Source organism: Anser brachyrhynchus, assembly GCF_964034855.1.
Source record: "Anser brachyrhynchus genome assembly, chromosome: 2".
NCBI lineage: Eukaryota > Metazoa > Chordata > Aves > Anseriformes > Anatidae > Anser > Anser brachyrhynchus.
The window spans coordinates 1,322,612-1,336,677 of NC_137695.1; the positions used below are offsets into that span (position 1 = coordinate 1,322,612).

General features: G+C 53.7%; 1 protein-coding gene across 3 annotated transcripts in view; it reads left to right on the forward strand.

Moving 5' to 3' along the window:
• The first annotated feature begins 12 nt into the window (after nt 1-12).
• SCAP (SREBF chaperone) overlaps nt 13-14,066 on the forward strand; it is a 57,739-nt gene continuing 43,685 nt past the window's right edge. Inside the window, exons 1-2 of one of the 3 annotated variants that reach the window (XM_080583645.1) lie at nt 13-123; nt 2,861-3,047. The gene's annotated coding sequence lies outside the window, so the exon portion shown is untranslated. Of the gene's footprint in view, nt 124-790; nt 1,821-1,844; nt 2,113-2,860; nt 3,048-14,066 lie in introns of those variants that run through there. The other 2 variants (XM_080583644.1, XM_080583646.1) reach the window with 2 other exon arrangements.

Genomic DNA, 14,066 nt, shown 5'->3' on the forward strand with positions numbered 1-14,066 from the left:
GGGGGCGGGGGGCGGGGCCGGCCCTGCGCGCTCGCGCCCGGCGGCGGCGGGCGGGGGGGGTGGGGGTGGGGGCGGGGAGGGCCGGGAGCGCGCGCGGGGCCGGCGGGCTGCGAGCGGCGTGAGGTAAATCCCGCACCGCGCTGGGGGGGCGGGATAAACGCTTAAAAACGGAACTAAAACGGGCAAAATTAAGGGAAAAATTAACGAAGGATCGGCCGAGCCGCGTCGGGGGGGGGGGGGGGGGGCGGAGCGGCGGGGCCGTGAGGTGAGGAGGGGCCGCGCGGGGGTCGGGTGGGGGGGGCGCCGAGGCCGGGCCGCTGACGGGATCCCCCCCGGTCCCCCCCCGGGGCCCCCTCCCCGAATTCCTGCTCGGGAGGAGGCCACCGGGGCGGGGGGGGGGCGGTGGTGCCGGGCCGGGGCCTGTCCGCGCTGTGCTGCGCTTCCGGGGGTCGGGGGGGGGAGGAGGGGGAGGGCCGGGGGTGCCCGGGGGGCTGGGGGGGGCCCGGGGGGTGCGGGCGGGGCGAGGGGAGGGGGGTGGGCCGGGGAAGGGAGGGGGCGAGGGGGTGAAGGCGTCGCGGGGAGGGCTGCTGGGGGGCTGCGGTGGGCAGGGGACAAAGGGGGGGACGGGACGGCGGCTGGGGACAGGGAGGTGGGGGACAGGGAGGCGGTCAGTCGGGTGGGTAGGTAGGCAGGTAGGTGGGTGGTCAGTCGGACAGGTAGGTAGGCGGGTGGGTGGTCAGTCGGGCGGGTGGGTGGTCGATCGGGCAGGTAGGTGGTCAATCGGGCAGGTAGGTGGTCAATCGGGCAGGTAGGTAGACAAGGAGGTAGGTAAATAGGCAATCGGGCGGGTAGGTGGTCGATCGGGCAGGTAGGTAGACAAGGAGGTAGGTAAATAGGCAATCAGGCAGGTAGGTAGGCGGGTAGGTGGTCAGTCGGGCGGGTAGGTGGTCAATCGGGCGGGTAGGTGGTCAGTCAGGTGGGCAGGTAGTCGATCAGGCAGGTAGGTAGTCAGTCGCGCAGGTAGGTAGTCAATCGGGCGGGTAGGTGGTCAGTCAGGCAGGTGGGTAGTCAGGTAGGTAGGTAAGTAGTCAATCAGGTAGGTAGGTGGTCGGTCAGTCGGGCAGGTAGGTAGGTAGTCAATCGGGTAGGTGGGTGGTCAGGCAGGCAGGTAAGTGGTCGGTAGGTAGTCAACCGGGCAGGGAGGTGGTCAGTCGGGCAGGTAGGTGGTCAGTCGGGCAGTCGCTGGCTGCCTTGGAGCTGCCCCACTGCTGTGGTTCCCCGGGGCCTTTGCTTTGCGGCACGGCGTGGTGCCGCGGGGGTCTCGCGCCCCGGCTCGCGGCCCCAGCCTTTGAAGTTTGGTTAAAGTTTAGGAATCGATTTCCTGGCGTTGCGAGCAGGCGAGCCCGGGTTAGGCGAGCGAGGATAACACGCGGGCAGAGGAGCTGTTTGGGTCCCGAGTGCTCTGCTCGTGGTTTCGTGCCTGGGGGGATCCCGAGGGCAGAGCTGCTGCCTGGATGCCAACACGATCCCGACCGCGGTGTCCGCTTATTTGTTAGAGTTGTTACAAGAAAAAAACGCTTCCTGTTCCGACAGAGGCAAAGATGAGGCATGGTCCCCTTCGTGGTGAAACCTGTAGCTGTTGTGACAGCACGCCGGCGTGATAAATTTAGGATTACATGACCGGTTGTGTAATGCAGAAAGGCGATTAGCTGACTTGAATTCACAAGGAAGGAGAACACCCAGGGATTTTCGCCGAACGCGCTGCGTGCGGAGGGCCGTGCTGCTAGCTCCGAATCCTCCCGCCGAAACAATTCCGCTCGGTATTTTCAGCTACGGTGCTGAACTTGACACAATGCTGGTTATTTTTCCAAATGTGATTTAAATGTACCGACGCCACAAAAGAGCGGAGAAGAATCTATTTTATTTTTTTTTCCCCCTGAGGAGCGTTAAAATAGGTTCCTAAGTGTCCTGATCTCAGCGATGAAAGAAGTTTGTTGGGCTTTCTCTGAAGACAGCCGTGCAGTTACTCGGGGTTATTTTCACTCGGTTGCTGGGCCTGTCTTGTCCAAGTCCGTGTGGTTGTGCGTAGAAAAGTCAGGTTCTTCTTCTCTGGTGAGCAAAGAGTTTAAAAATACAATAGGTAGAGCCTGATGAATACAAATATTAATCTGTCTGCAGTGCAGCTCCGCAGGTAGCGAGCAGAAGGGGAGCAGCAGCAGCAGCTGGGGGTCCCTCTCCCCCTCGCCGGGAGTGTTGGCAGCTCTCCATCCCCGCGGGGGTGCCGGCAGCCGGGCTCCAGCTCCATCCCCGAAGGGCTCAAGGTGCTGCCGCGGCTCGCTTTGCCCCCCGAGCCCATCCCTGAGCATGAACCAGGGGCAGAGGCACAGCGAGCACTGGAAGCTGTAAGGCTGGGTTACGGCTCCTTCGCACTGCAGGAAGTAAAATGGCCAAATTCGGGCTAAGCATGAAGCTGGAGGGACATTTATTGCTGAGGTCTGTGGCTGCCCTGTGTCACCTTTACTTTAAACAACAAACTGGCCTTGTGCGTGTCCCGGATGTATCCTGCTCGCTCTGCGTTCCTCCTACCTGCTGGTACATCCAGGCCGCTATTTCCAGCCAAGACCTTGTGCCCGTGCCAACCCGTTCCCCTCCCTCTTAGTTTAGCCCCGCAGCACAACCGAGCACCTCTTCCCCTGCTCGTGTGAGAGAAAAGGGTGTTGAGGGGCGTGAGGAAGATCTGGGGCAGCGCAGCCCTCAGTTTCGAAGCCTGTGCGGTGTTACTTGTCGGCTGAAATGGCAAAGAGGAGCGGGGACCCGAGGACGGTTGCCTTCAAGTGAGTCTTTTCTTTTGTGTCCTCAGGTGAAGACACGCTCCCGACGCCTCGGAATGGCCGGAGCCTGCTGTGCCTAGCTGGATTCCCTCGGGAAGAAAACCCGAGCCTGAGGCCCCTGCCAGCAGCACGGCGAGTTTCAGCTGAAGAGAGCGCAGTGGTGGACGAGGAGAGGAGGAGGAGAAGGAGGAGGAGGAGGAGGGTCGCGTTTCTTTGGTAAAAGCCGAACGGATCTTGTATGGAGCATTGTGATAAAGATGCCGGGGGGATAATAGTTGGTTTGTTCTGAGAAGACAATGCCCGGGCCGGGCTTCCAGACTCGTTATCTAACGAAGTAGTCCGGGGGTTGTTTCGCTGTTGGGAAGAAGGAGCTCAGTGATCTGCCAGCCCCGGCTTTTTAATCGGTGGTTATTAGAAAGAAAAATATTTGGTTCTGCGTGACGCTGGGGCTGGCAGAAAGCTCCCTGTGTCGGATGCCGGCGGTCCTGGTAGCTTATTCGGGCCCGCCGAGGGCTGCTGCTGTGATCTAGGACCTGCTGAAAATCAATCCCGTGCGAGTGAGTCACCTTACCGATGCCTGCGTGCGCTTGTGCCTGGAACACCTGGAAGCGCAGAGTTATTAGTTCAGAATGGAAACCGTTCTGATTAGAGTTGTGCATGACTTTATTTTGGGGTGGGAGGGGGACAGCGCAGGAAAATAGATGCTGAGGTTTGGTTCTTAATTTTTACTTTCCGTTTTATGGGCTAACTGGTCCGAGTTGCGTTCTGGTCTCTTGTTTCTGTCGCCGTTGGCGTGCCGCCCGTGAGAGGATACCTGTTAATTAGATTAACTTGGCTCAGGCCGAACTTCCAGCGTTCAAGGCATCAGGGGGAAAATGCCACTGAAGCTCTGAAGTCTGGGAGCTGCGGAGAGGCTCTGTGGAACAGGGCGTCTGTTACCCCGGGGAGCCGGGGGTGCTCTGCTGCTTGTTTTCTGCCTGACCCGGAGGTTTTGCAGAGAGCGTAAGGTGACTTCCTCTGGTAGTTGTGAGGAGGTTCTCGTCTGGATGTGGAAGGCAGAAACCAAAGTCCTCCACCTGGAGCAGGAAGACGATTTCGCGTGCTCCTGCAAAGTGCTCCTCAGAAAATTTCTGGTGCGTGGTGTTCTGATGTGACAGGCGTTAGACCGGGGCGGTTACTCTGAACCACTTCAGAGTGGGTTTTTTGGGAAACTTTCTTCCAGGGGGCAAACGATCCAGTGTAAGCCGTGGTCTTGGTTAAACCAGACCAGAATAACCCTGGTGTTGTATCAGCAGAGACCACCAGAGCTAGCTGCTGAATTCAATTCAGAGCAGCGCAGGGGCGGCGATGAAAATGTAGGTGATGCAAAAGGTGCCTGGAGCCTCGGTGCTGGCAGTGCAGACTGCAGCAGGAGGAAGATGCCTGAAAAAAGCTCTTCTGCCCTTCCTGAGCGGGTTTCTGGGTGGTGAGGATATGTCCGGATAACGTGAGCCATCGTCAGGTCCCAGTGCTGGCTGTTTCATGGTTTTTTATCCTTTACCAGAGAAGTTTCTTTCTGAATTAATCGCTTCAGAACCCTTCCAGCCTCTGTTTTAGTTTACTGTCCGTACATCTTTGAACTTCTGTCCCCGAAGCAGAAGTGCTTTACTGGGGGAATATTTATGAAGTTCCTGGTAGTAACAGATACCTTATTCATCCGTACAACGACCGTGGTGATACTGCTTAAAAATTAATAGTCTTCTGCTCGGGCTTGTACCTGCAGAAAGTCCTGGGTGCATCCAGAGAGCGTGTGCAGGAGGGAAAAGGGACTGAAGGTCTGGAAAATGGAGAAAGCTGCTGGAAACCTTTATGTGGACGTGGTTTACCTGGGAAGGTTCCTGAAACCCTTCCTGTTTGTCACACCCAAGGCTAAAGCAGAGACCGAGTCACGAGCAGTAGTGCAGCGGGCTGCCAGCTGAGCTGCATCCCCTTCTGAAGGCTGTATTTGTGTGTTACCTTTGGAAAGTGTTACTGTCATCTTTAACTTTCACCTTGCTTTCGACAGTTCTATGAGGTATGGAAGGCCAAGTATTTATTGGGGCAGAAAGTCTTTAAAAGTAGCTGCAGTAGAAGGAGGTACTCGGGTATGCAGACAAGGCCACCTGCTTGCGAAACAGGCAGGTAGTCTGTAGGCCTAAATTAAATTCTTTTTTTTCTGTCCCGAAGGCCGGTTTTGAAGCAGGAAGTGCATCCTTTGCAGCAAAAGGAGTCCCGGCTGTAGGTGAGGGAACAGGGAAGAGGCCGTGCTAGTTCCAGCTGTTCGTTTGGCAGGTAGATGGGTAACTGCAGCTGGAGAACTGTGAAGAGAAACTGGGTGAGTGTTGGATGGGTGGGTTGTGAGAGTAAATGACTGCTGTAGGTATTTCTCAGTTCCCTGAACTTCGTCTTGAAAGCAGCGCTGGGTTAAAATCCCGTTCTTACACTCCGTGGACTAGCTGCAAACATTGCTTTTACCACTCGTGCCGTGTGTGGCTTACTGAAACCCCGGGGGGGTTGCATTTTTCATTTAAAGGCTAACAAAACCATACGAGGAGGATTAAGATAGAAGTCAGACCCAAGTAGCCAAGGTATAAAATTATTCTATGAATGTGGTAGTAGAGGATGATGGAGGGCAGAACAAGAGGAGATCTCGCTGTCTGTTGTTGCAGTATCTTTTGTAGCTGACTTACTGCAGGCTGAAGCCAGCTGGCCAGCGACTGATGCTGCTGACAGACCGGGATGCAGAAGGAACAGGCTCGCAGGCAGCCAGCTGAGTAAGATATTTTCGTTTACGTCCTTAAAGTACAGGCTGGAAAAAATGTTGAAAGCTTCCGTGGGCGTCTTTTGTGAGGAACGGGAAATAGGTGGTGAGGGAAGGCTGGAGAGGAGCGAGCAGCCTGTGGGGGTGAGAGTGGGAAGGGGAGAAAGGAGGGTAGTGGTCATCCTAAAACGCCGGAGCAAGTAGAAAAATGACTTGTACGCACCTGAAGGATTCCAGGGAGTGCGGAACAGCCAGCACTGGTTTGCCGCAGGTGTTGCCCTGACGAAGTGAGTCTGCTGCTTTCCGTGATCCCGTGGCAGGCCTGCCTCTGGCTGCAGAAGGAAAGGGGTCCGTGCGTCCTGAACTCAGGAAGTCCTGATTTTTGTCCTAGTGAGGATCAGGTGGAGGTTTAGGAAAAGGATCAGGTAGGTGAGGCTTAGAAAAAATTATCCTGAGAGGATGCTGCTGTGTAACTGGTACAAAACCGGTTAAATAAACGAGCCCGTTGTGGTACAGATGGCTGGTGTTAGAGCAGGAGGCTGTATTGAGGGGTTACTCTGGGGCCACAGGTTTTCCTCCAGGACTTGCGGGGTAGGACGGACTGCGTGTATTAAAGCCCTAAGTGCCGTGGAGCTGGGAAGGACTGCAGCTACGCGATGTGACGGGACTGAAAATCGACGAAGGGATTTGATGGCTTCAGCCCTGCCTGCAAAACAGGCCGCAGGCCGCTGCGGGCAGTTGTAAGGCTTTGTGTTCAAGCAAGAATAGTCAGCTGCGGGACTGGAATAAATGAGCAGGTATGATCCAGAAGGAAAGGAGCGTTTTTAGGCACACTGTGCAGGGTTTCACCCACTGGACACGTGCAGTGAAGTGTCACAGGAAGCTGCGTGAAGCTCAGCACGGGAGGACATCGCTCGGGGTGGCTGTAGTCTCTAGCGAAACACCCGAGGACAACTCTGACAAACCCTGTTGGGAATAATGAGGGCGTGACCCCAAACGCTCCGAGGTAGGTGCACGGGTGAGCCTGCAGGGTCCCTTCCAGCCCCGTCTGCTGTCCCGTGAGCTGGCACCGCCACCGAGGCTCGCTGCGTGGCTCTGACCATGGGGCAGCTGGGGGCGGCCTCCCTGCAGGGCGCTGCTCTCGGGGCACGGGGGCACAGGGACCAGGAGGTGGTGGTGTCCCCCACTGCGGTGGGTCTCTGCCCTACGGAGTCCGCTTACAGCTGTCATATTCAAGTATTTAGCTTCATTTTTGCGATTTCCGTGCTTTAATTGGGGCGTGAGGGCTGCATTTGGGAGGCCTTCACTCTGTATTGCTAGGCCCTACCACGTGTCACTGGGAAACTTTTCATGCATCGCACTGCGGGTGGGTCATGACAAAGCTTCCCACAGGAGTGACACCCAAGTGTTCTTGTATTTCACATCACAAGCAAAAGGCTGGACTCAGATGCTGAACTTGATCTTGCAGAGAGGTTCAGAAAATGGCACCGGTAGAAATCGTGGACAGAGTACAAAGACAAACTTGCTGCCAGCCTGCGCGGGTTGGGGTGTTCGCGTGCTCCTGTGGGAGTCCCGCGTGAAGCTGCGCTGACTGCAGGTTGCAGTGACTGCTGCCGAAGGGGCTGAGGAGGACGCACAGATGTAGGCACGACTCCTTCACGCTGCGGCTGGGGAGCTCGATTAGCAAGTAGGTAAATGGCAATGAACGCCTGCAGCCCCTGTTATGTCTGTGGAAATGAGTTCTCTTAACGAGATTTTAAAATACGGGCTGAAGATGCCCCATCGGTCCGTTCCTGGAGATGGGATATATCCTAAAAACGATGCTCCTTGCTGGTTACTGTCTGCACCCTGGAACTGCTGCTCCCATCCGGAGTCAGGAGCTGGCTCCCGGCCGCTGGGGAGCCAGCGCCTGGTGCTGAGCAGCAGCGTGCGGAGCGGCAGGAGGCTTTGGGGCTGCTGTGTGTAATGGCAAGGCGTCCCCACGTAACCGTGCATACCTGTTGCATCACCCTCCTGATATTTTAGGGGAAAGCGATTCCCTGGCTGCTTGTAAGGCAGCCGCGTCAACAGACAAAAGGAGCCGCCTGTTCCAAAAGCAGTTGTGTGAGACGTGTCGCACGGGAAGGGGCTGCGAGGCTTAGGTTGGTGTCTGGTCACTGAGCGTGGGCGCTGCTTGGCACAGGGGAAGAGTCCCGAACAAGAGGGGTGTGAGGAGGAGCTGGCAGCCAGCGCCGAGGTCTGGGAAAGTGGCAGTGGCCCCCCAAGCCAGGGGAACGCCTCGCGGGGTGCTTAATGGTGCTTCGCACCTCTTCCTTCCAAAAAATGTGCCCGGTTGCTTTTCTAACCCGTGTGGTGTGGGCAGAGCCCTGGGGTAAAGATGTCCGCAGCTTCCCTGCGCGTTTATTTTGGGCTGCTGCTTTGTAGCTTCACTGGATGTTGCGTGGTGCTCGCGCTGGAGGAGGCAGCCCTTCCTTGTTCGTTTCCTCAGATGGCCTCGGGTTTTAGAGGTCTGTTGTACCCATTAGCTGATAAAATCTTTTCCAGATTGGAAAGTCTTCCCATATTATTGTTTTATGGAAACTGCTCCATGTATTTAATCACCCTTGGTTGGGCTTCTCTGTACCTCTTCTAATTCCTCAGTATGTCCTTTCTGAGGTGAGGAGGAGGAGGAACGACCAGAAGGACCGCAGGACCTGGTTCATAAGTGACAAAGCCAGTCTGGAACGCAGTCCTGTGCTTGTAACGTTGTTTTCCCCATATGCACCACAGAACATTCATTGGCATTGAACTTAATCTGCAGCCCTGTTGCCCCGCTGCTCGGCAGGGAGTTATTTCTGCCAGCTCTTCACTCGGCCTGGTTTTGGTGCCACGACTAGCAGCTGGAGGCGTTGCTGGCGTTGTCAGCGTCGTGCCTTTTCTCCAGGTAACTCGTGAGGCTGCTGAGCGGCCCGGTTCCCTGTGGGGCTGGTTACCTCCTTCTATTAAAAGGATCGGACGTTTGTTATGATCCTTTTTTAACCTCTTGCAATCAATTTCTGGCCTTATGAAGGTCAGAGAATCACAGGACCGTCTAGGTTGGAAGAGACCTCCAAGATCACCAGGTCCAACCTCTGACCTAACACTACCAAGTCCTCCACTAAACCATATCACTAAGCTCAACATCTAAACGTCTTCTAAAGACCTCCGGGGATGGTGACTGTAGCACACGGCTGCTTAGCTTTTCAGCACTCCCCGGTAAGGAGTTCGCCCGAATCCACTTTGAGAAGCCTAGCTAGACTTTCTGAAGTGAATCTCCAGTCTCTGTACTTGGTTATAGCTTTAGAGAAGTCAGTGTTAACAGATCTGTGAGGCTGACTCTTCTACAGCGTGTTGTAATTATTGTCCTCCCGTCCCAAAATTCTGTTAGCTAGTTTCTACTGACTGCAGAGCCCGTGCCGTGGTGATCTGCAGCTTGCCGCCTGCTCCCCATAGCGCTGGCCGAGCACTCCCCACCTCTCCCCGTGGGGCAGAGGCTGCCTGCTCCTGCCGGAGTTCCTTGCCCCGAGCTCTTCATCCATGGAGACGGATTCACGCTTGCTTTAGCTTTTCTTCTGTGGCTTTTTGTATTCTCTGTTCTTCCGTATCCCGATCATCTGTTGGCCCTGCGGGCTCCCTGGCAGGCTCGTTCCTGGTATCTGAATTGGGATTTATTATTAGTTCTTATACCTTCTTCCAGCTGTTCCTCCACTCCTTTTTGGCCTGCTGTATAATGTTCTCGTACACAGTGTGCAAGAATTTTTCTCCTTATTTGCCTCATTTAGACACATCTTCAACTCCTGACCAAATTTTCTGATGCGGTAGGCATTTCTTCTGAGCTTCCCATGGTTCCCATACGATATCTTTAGATAGCTTCTGTTATCACCAAACATTTTGCTCTTCTAATTCCCCTTAAGGCTTTTTAAACACAATCTCTTCTTTTTTTAATGTAGTCTGCATTTTTTCCTTTGCTGTTCTGCAAAGCAGTGGGTTTTGATTTTGGACTCTTACTCCTGGAAATGCTTTGGTTGTCCAGTGAGGTTTTCATGTGAAAGCAGAGCCACTGTCCAACCCTGCTGCCTGAACCCTTGGTGAACTGAATAGTAACAGAATTGGTGCTGATCTTATTGACAGGGAGGTTCAGTGAAAAATACGTTGGATGGCAAGTTCTGAGCTCAATGACTCCTCAATTAAAGCAAAGGAATTGAATCACAGCTTTACAGTTCAGTAGGCTTGGATAAAATATCCTCAAGTAGGTTTGAGGCATTTGAAGACGTCTTTTGGGAGAGGCTTGCTACCTTTTGTTGAAATCTTGTGTGTTCCTTGGTGCTTGCGAGTTTGTCTCTTCCGAAACTCCTGGCAGTCTTTAACGATAGTGTTACAATCACCGTGACTTGTGTTTATCTAAGTAAATGCTGAGTTCTTGACTGCAGGAAATGAATTAAAAGCCAGATGCTACAATCCGATTGTCTCTTTTGCCTTCTTTCTACTTATCTCATTAGAGTAGGAGTTTGCTACTGTCAGTTGCCAAAGGCCTGGAAAAATATCGTGTTGTGGTTGCACTCTTAAAATTCATTTGCAGCTGGTGCATTGGAGTCGTGGAAGAATCCGCCTTGCCTAGAAATCCTCTGAATATTCCGCTGAGCGGCAAAGCAGGGCTCTCTGGAGGCTGTGCAGACGTTGACCTGGCCAAGAATTGATGCGCTCCTTGACGTGCTCATCCCAGCTTCACCAGAATGTGATTTGGAAGGGAAGTCTTCCTGGTATTTACAGTGGTAGCTTCTGATTTGTGATTCTTAGCTTTTATGTTTCACAGTGGGTTTTAAAATGGCATCGGTATAACTTACTTTCCTCTTACAGATGGAGAAATGAGTCCAGAGAGGACAAACCTGTCTGAAACAGCTCGGCAGCTTAGCGCCAACATTGGAAATTAAAATTTCAGGGATTCTGGGTGTGCCCTGCACCTTTTCTTCTCTAGAGTAAACCTCCTCCTACTTAATTTTGCAGGTTTTCTGTCATGTGTCTCCATGCGCTGCCCTGTGTGAGGGGTACACTAGTAATGCTTCTGAAGTTGTATTAAATGATGTTAAAACCGTTTTTTAAGAGAAGCTGTCTTAAAGGATCTTGTTTCTTTCTGTGTAGTAAATAGTGGAGCCTAGATCATTGCTAACAAGAGTCAGGTTGGGCAAGAGAAGAAAAGATTGGGAAATGTCAGGAAGAAAAGATTGGGAAATGTTTTCGTGTGTTTGGTAAGACGTCAGTGTTCTTCGCTTCGTTTGGCTGGATGCAAAAAGAGGAGTAAACTTTGAAGCTGTGTGGTCTGCCTTCTAAATCTGGATGCTTGTTATTTTTGTAGATATCTGTTGTTTTAGGGCGCTTCTCATGGAACATCCCACCGCCTCACCCATGCCAATTAGGTGGTGTCTAATGCCTACTGCAATACTCGTTATTTTAGGAAGCAAAAAAAGACCTTTAATAGGAAATGGATTCAATGAGTTGCTGCTCTTCAGCAGGAGTTCAGCTGAGGTTCTTCTCTTGTGGCATGAAGGTCCAAAAGATGCACTGAAAGTGGGTTTGGAAGCTTATTTTGAGCGTTGGTCCCTCTTTGGTAGCTGCCTACATTGTCTGCGATATTATGATGACTTCTCAAAGCGGTTTCTTTTTGAAAGCTGGTTTTAAAAACTCAGTTCACCTTTTTAAATGCTGTTTTGGCCTTCTGTGGGACGGAGAGGGCGTAGTCTGAAATCACGCTTACTGAAGAGTTTCTGCTTTCTAGATACAAGAAGTAGCCTTCCAGGAGCAGTGCCCGGCAGAGAGAACGGGGGCAGCTCTGGAGCCTCGTTTCCCCAGGGGCTGTGTCAGGGTTGGCCCGCTGGAGCCTGCGGCCTTCGGGAGGTTAGTGCCTTGGTCGGGGTTTTCCCATAGGAAGCGTTCTGCTCCCCGTGACCCGCGTCCTCTCGCAGCACAAAGCACCTTATTCTTCTCATGGGAACGCGAGCGGAGAATGGGGACCGGGTGTTAGAGCTGATTGTGTGGCGTTTCTCTGAAGGAGGGCCGTCTCTCGAGCCTATTTCTTGCTTTCCCATCTCTCAAGTCTTCAGAAGTGCTTCGTCCCCGGCCCTGGTTGGAGGAGAATTCGCGCTTGGCAAGTGAGATGCGCTGAGAAGCGGGTTCCCGTGGCGTGTTCCCCTCTTCCTTCCCCTTCTGCTGCTGCTGCCGGGACGTTTCGGGCTGGGAGCAGAGCCGCGGCGGCTGCTGGCACCAGTCGCTGCTGGAGGGATCAAAGCGGTGGCGGCTGCTGGCATCTCAGGGCTACGAGCTGCCTCTGCAGTCCGACAGGGCAAGAAATCTGGTTTTGCTTTGGTTCGTGGATGATCTGACCTCTGGGTGTTTTGTGCCTCTCGGCTGGCAGCAGCAGGATGCTGGGGGGCTTTTGGGTTTTTTTGGTTATTTTCGGGGGGATGTTGTGCTGAGTTTCGGGCACGTAGTGAACCCAGATCCGTAGAGAGGACTGAAGAGGGATCGGAGACCTTTGTGGGTTGAGGGCAGGCTACGAATCAGGCGGTGAGCTCTGTCTGTGATGGCTCCTGCGTTTCCCTGGGTGTCCTGGAAAAGCCCAGGAGTGCGTGAGATTCCTGTAGCTGTACGTGTGTACAAATATGTGCCTGCAGGATGTCGAAGGAGGGTGAAGGAGGTGGCACAAGGATGTGAACGAGGTGTTGTCCTCAGTGGGTGCTCTGCCTGGGGTTTCAGATCTTAACTGGACCCCAAATCCATTTTTCCCTCATTTTGCAGTAGTTTTGAAGCAGTCTGGCTAGCTTTGTCTCGAGCAGCATCGGTCCTGCTGTCTCCTCTTATTTTGTGATGACTGAAGGTGGAAGCTTAATGCCGATCCCTCTGGGGACGGAAGATGCTTGGGAAGCCCGTGCTGGCCTGGTGGATGCAAGAGGGATGATTGCAGCCCCGGGAGGGTGACTTGTTGCTGACAGCCCCGCAGGTGCTGAGCGATCAGCAGTCACAGAGATCTGCTCTGCTGGCGTCCTGCGTTCCCAAGCTGTGATCGAAGTGGAAATCGCTGGGCGAAAGTTCATGTTGAAATTTAGGTGTAGGACTTCGCTATGGGCAGCAAGACGGAGCAAAATATTTTATGTATTGAAGTGCCAGAAGAATTCCTACAGAACGGTTCCTTTCTTTACCCCCCGCCCCACTTAACCAGCTATGGTTTTATGACTACCTAATGCTGAGGCGTGCTCCAGAGAGGCTTTTTTGGAAGACTCGAATGTTTAAATATATTTATCTTTTTTAAAAAAATAAAATACTGTCCATAATGAAGGAGAAAGCTTTCCCACACTTCGTAGTTTTGCCTCTAACCATGCTGTGGGTTAATGCTGTCTGAGCTGCTGCCGTTTACATGCACAGTAGCTGCCTGTCAGTAGCAAAGGGAGGTTTTCCTTGCAGCCTGCAAAACGCTGTCCGGCAGAAACGTGGAGTTTGAGATGCGCAGCTACTGCTGGGTGAGACAGAAGCCTTTCTCTTGGGAGAAGCAGCATCACCCAGCGTCTGCTAGCCTGAATTTATTCTCCCTGCAAGAAATTCCACGTCTCTTCCTTTGCCGGAAGGACTTCCTTACAGAAGTCTTGCTTTTTGTAGGAACTTGCAGCAGAGGCAGCGAACTAGAGCAGCAGGAGGAGGCTCCCAAGCAAGTATAACGGTTCCAGCATCCACACTGCTACGGAATAAGCCCTTTCTGCTCACGTTTAGGGTGTAGTTTAATATTACCGTAGTTCGGTCTCTCTAGCTGGTACGCCCATTTAGTCAAGAAGTGCAAGAGGCCGTTGGGGTTCCGTGTGTCCCAGCCTCAAGGCTGGTACAGGTGGGGACGACAGCCTTTGTCTGAGCGTGGGGATCTTTTGCTGCACTTCTTCGCCTGAAACCTCAGTGGGTGACCTTGGTGAAGCACGCAGGATGGCCCGGGGAGCTGCCAGGAGCGCCACGGGCAGGCAGGCTGCGTGGGGCTCCAAGAGCGCGGGCGTTTGTTTAACGTTCTCTCTGCCTGCCTCGCGCTGTGGTTGAACAGCAGGTGAGTGACGCTGTGCTTTTTCTTGCCGAGGTGGTAGAAGCCGTCTGGAGTTGCAGTGTCGGGGACGAGAAGAGGTTTTGGCTGCTGGAGAAACTCATTTGCCATGTGTCAGGGTGCTGTACCCCAGGAAAAAGGGTGGCGACCTGGCACGCAACGCGGCGTGTCGGGAAGTTTTGCTCCTCAGTCTCACTCCCCGTGCTCCCTTGTACGGAGCCTGCTCTGCTTTGGGGCAAGTTGCCACTTGGACTGTGGTAGCCAGGAGGTTTGGGCTAAACCTCGCTCTTTTCAGCCTGCTGTTTGCTTTTGTTTCCTACTCTACATCTCTGCCCCTCAGTGCTGTGCCCGCCTTTTGCAAGCGAAG